Source organism: Ostrinia nubilalis, chromosome 10 (assembly GCF_963855985.1).
Source record: "Ostrinia nubilalis chromosome 10, ilOstNubi1.1, whole genome shotgun sequence".
NCBI lineage: Eukaryota > Metazoa > Arthropoda > Insecta > Lepidoptera > Crambidae > Ostrinia > Ostrinia nubilalis.
The window spans coordinates 3,228,686-3,233,459 of NC_087097.1; positions in this window are offsets into that span (position 1 = coordinate 3,228,686).

Consider the following 4,774-nt stretch of genomic DNA (forward strand, 5'->3'; position numbering starts at 1 on the left):
AGTGACAGTGTATCTTTCTCTTTTACACTTTTATAAAGAGAAAAAAAGAGAACGTAATACTTTATCAATGGAGGGACATACTGTCACGATGACAATACGATGCATATTGCATTGGCCTATAGATGACCCACGCTGAACTGTCCCACCAAACTCAATGACAGGGGGGCGCTACCATCGTTCAACTATATGGTTTCCAACATGGCAAAAATCTGAACCAGCGATCCGGTATTGACGGTGGCGCCCCACTGTCAATGTCATCGACAGGACAGTCCAGTATTTTGGAACTATATTACATTAGCATGCTTTTGTCGAATGCCATCGTCTTCAAACTTCTGGCTTTTATTTTTTGTATATTACAAGGCGTTTTATATTGTATAATTATAACGTAACATAAGTAATAGAAGTGATTTGTCAGATTGATATCAATATGTATATTTTGGGAGATATTAGCCTACTTTAGTCTGGCAATAGCAAATGTGTCTGTAAATAATAAGTATAAAAAGATCTTACTGCTACGATCATCAATTTTGTTCGTGATAATTTTGGTGTTTTTAGTCGAAAAAAGGCCTCAGTGAAATTACTTTGGTTCAAATTTAACAATTTTTTTTTGCAAATTATTATGATTTTAACCGTAGTTCCTTTGTTTAGTCGTTGATGCGTATATTATTGTAGGTTCTCTTGCCATAATGTAGTTTAGTGTCATAGCATAATAGGGATAATAAATAATGTTAAACATAGATAGATATACCATTAATAATGTCAGGGTCATTTTGAGCATTTATTTTGAATTATCAATTGCTTTTAATTAATTTCTATCACTTTATAGCCAACATACACTCGACGTCAAATAAATCGCACCTCCCGCAACAAGCATTTTCAAACGTATGCATCCCCACTTCCCACCAATATTGGTACCATTTAAAAGCCTAGTTCTAACCTTCATTTCATTAAAGGAAAGGTTTTTACCCCAAAAATGTGTCTTTAGAAGGATCCAGAGTCACTTCTTCAAAAAATAGGTAGTTACGCTAGAGCCAACTTTTATGGCTATAAAACTGTTAAGTTGGGTTTAATTGCTATCCATCTGTTAAAGAGGACACGTGAAATCATTATTTGGTTTTATAACCATAAAAATTGGTCTAATTGATCCCATAGGTGGGCCCAAAGTGAGGTATTTTTTCAAGTCACATTTATGGTATATGTTAATCATTTATTAAGAAATTAAATGTGTTTTTCTTTAAGGATATTTATTGGGCTTTCAAATAACACCAATATTGTTGGGGTACCATGATTGTGTCAGAAGAAAATCGTTAAAGTTCGCGTCGCGGAAGGTGCGGTTTATTTGATGTTGAGTATATTTTCTAGTATGCAGTGATCTAACTTTGTGTCACAGAATCTTAAATATTAGGAATGAATAAAAAACACGGGATTCAGCAATATGTGAAGAAGTGTGTAAAAAGTTTGAAGATTTGATTTTTATATGCTTTTAGTCATTTCATTAGATATAATGTCACGTAACTAGTCGTTAAGATAATAATTATTAATTATTTCATCGCATTACCAAAGAATCATATTTTTAAGGTGTAAATTAAATGTATAAATATATTTATCAGAATATTATATTTATAAAAGAAGATTCTAAATATTAAAACCTTAACAAAATCATCAAGAAGCCCAGTGAAAAAATATAATTTACCATAGAAGATTTAGTCAAAGAAAATAAGGTTTTCGTGATGCAACAATAATTAGATATAAGTAAGCAATATTCCAACTGGAGTCTATTAGTTTTTATCTAAAATTAAGCATATTTTGTAAATTTACTTTGTAGATCGTTGGGCTTATTCCACTATTCCCCGTTGACAAACCCCGTGAACGAAATGAAATAAACTGAAATGAACTTTATTTTGAATGTGAATTTAGGTAAACAATAGCAGATACATGGCTCAATAATAGAAACGCTCCAAATTCTACCTTTACAGTGAACAAAAAGTTCATTAATCCCCGTTATAATAGGATTTTATTTTGATTTTATAAGTTCCAATTGGCGTTAACGGGGAATAGTGAACAAAAAGTTCACTAATCCCCGTTGACGGGGATTGTCAATAGGACATAGTGGAATAAGCCGATCGAGTTTTTTTTTATGGATCTTTTAGTAACTTATGAATCTCGAGTATGCTAAGAAAGCATTTATTTATTTATTAGAAAAAAATATTTATTTTACAAAACAGAATATATCAATAAGTGCACTTGGAAGTAGTAATAGTAATAATTAATAATTCATGGATATTGTCGAGAGCAGTATTTTATCACGCGAAGATCTAAATTAGGCTGCAGAATAACTTTCAGTTTCATAGACTTTTTGTACGTATTCCTTATGAAAATCCGTTCAAATATGAGCCATAACAATTTTTGTATTTATTAAAGATATTGTAATGTGTAATTTATAAGATCATATCACGAAACCTGTGATGTTTTCAAATCTGTTATTTATTTTATTTGCTCAATTTATATTTTGTTTTAGTCGAATAAAAGATCATGATGAAAATTATGTTTTATTTTTGTGTACTCAACCTTTTTAATATAATTTTATAATAGTGTAAATGACGCGCACAGTAGATATTCCATCAAAGATATTGGGAGAAAGAGCCATTCAAAGATCGCCTACTCGGGACACGGCTAAGGGCAATTTTATCGATATTAAAATAATAACATACACAAAGATAATCAGTTACATGATTTTATTTCATTTTACAAAGTCAAATTACTAAAGTACAAAAATAAACTCACTGGTTAGTGATTAAACTAAACTACTAGTCCGTGACTAGGTGTGTGATGTAGGGATATTTATATTATAAACAGTGCCACGAAGTGCACAAAGGTACTTAATGAAATTCTTGTACGAAAAACTTTAGAAATATTTATAATTTTATAGTAGAAAGCTAGCCTACAAATTGTTAACATTGGTCCCCCTAATACCGGATGTAATGATAACATTATTACATACATTATCATAATCATATAGTCAGCGTCAAATATAGGCTGGTCTGTGAGCACGTAGAATTTTGTCCAATGACCCCTAGCTACCCATCCTTATCGCTCGCGCGTAATTATGTTGCTATGGTGCTCGCACACTCACTGCGGGTGCCAGTCGCACAGTCGCGACAGCAATATAATTACGCGCGAGCGATAAGGATGGGTAGCTAGAGTTCATTGGACAACATTTTACGTGCTCACAGACCGGGCTTTAGTTCTTGACACCCATAGAGGCCAAAAAATTGACAACACAACCTTATTCCAATGTAACAAAGACGTGTTGCGTACTTATTGGCTACTTTTGGGTGTCACGAACTATTTGACGCTGACTGTACCTATAAAGTAAGCTATGGAATATCTGTACTAAATCGTGTCTATGTAAAATATACAATAACATACAAAATAACAATAACTAGCAAGCAAACACACAAATCTTTTTTGCTTTTTATTGTCATGTTAATAATATGAAAACAGTAAATATCGCGCAATATTCCTACATTATACAAACAAACAAAGAATATTGCGCAGAACGTATACATGGAAATAAAGTGAAAAGCTAATCAAAATACTCTAGAAAATATTTCACAGTACAAAATTTATATTAACAAATAGTGCTTAGCATTTTAGTAAGCGAATGGTTGAAAGAGAGGACATCCTTGCAGAATGTCATCTCTTTCCAGCGAATTCAAGTGCTGAGCACTGTTTAAGGGTTATCTCACACATATTAACTCGACGTCATATTACCGTTTCGGCTATACCGGTTTTTTTATAAGACTGAAACCTCAAAAAGTCTCAGCGTTTTTTTCCTTCATGCATGACAGCAAAGAGACAAGGCATGCACGTCAATGTCAATAGGTGTGCGACAACCCTAAATGTTTTTATTTTCAATTCATCGTCGTAGGCGGCGATTTGACGTCTATGTAACGGACCTCCTAGCTATCATCTATCTATCTAAACGATTTTTTTTAAAGTAGCGTTCGACTGCAAAAACAAGTGTTACTTACTTGTAATAATAATGTAAAATGTAGCTGCAATTTTATTTGGTGATAATTTTAGTTATAGTAGTTATTATAATTAGGTGATTGACACCACTTTTCAAGTGACATGCTTTCAGTGACAAAACTCCAATTTAATGTATAAAAAGTATAGATTTGTGTTTTCAGAAATGTTATGAAATAATGTGCTAATGGTGTCAACTATCCTTCCTTCTTAATCTCGGTGGTATTAAGTGTCTATTGATAAAAATAAATTCTTGCATCACGTTTTAAGCATTAAAACACGCAAGTTCATTTCGTTAGTCAATTTACTCAAATATCCTCCGATTGGTGAAACACTTGTTACATAACAATAAAATAAAGATACTAGAATCTTAATCTACTAAATAATGTTTAATTAAATAAACAAAACGAAATAACTATAGTAATTAAGTACAGATCTTTAAACTTGGCTAATGAAAAAAAAGTCAAAATCACACATAAGGTGAGTATAGACTAGCTAGAGTATTTGTAACAGAACAACGAGCCGCTCTATGAAATGTTCTATTATCAGTGTCACCCACCATTTCACGAACCAAACATAGTACATTTTACCTGTATTTGTAAGATTGTTACATTACATAAAAATGCTTTAGTCTATACTCACCTTTAAACAAATGTCGCGCAGCTATTGATGCACAACAGGTCAGAAAAATTGTTGAACAATGTGACTGATTTAGCTAAATAACTGTTGTGCAACATTGCTACAG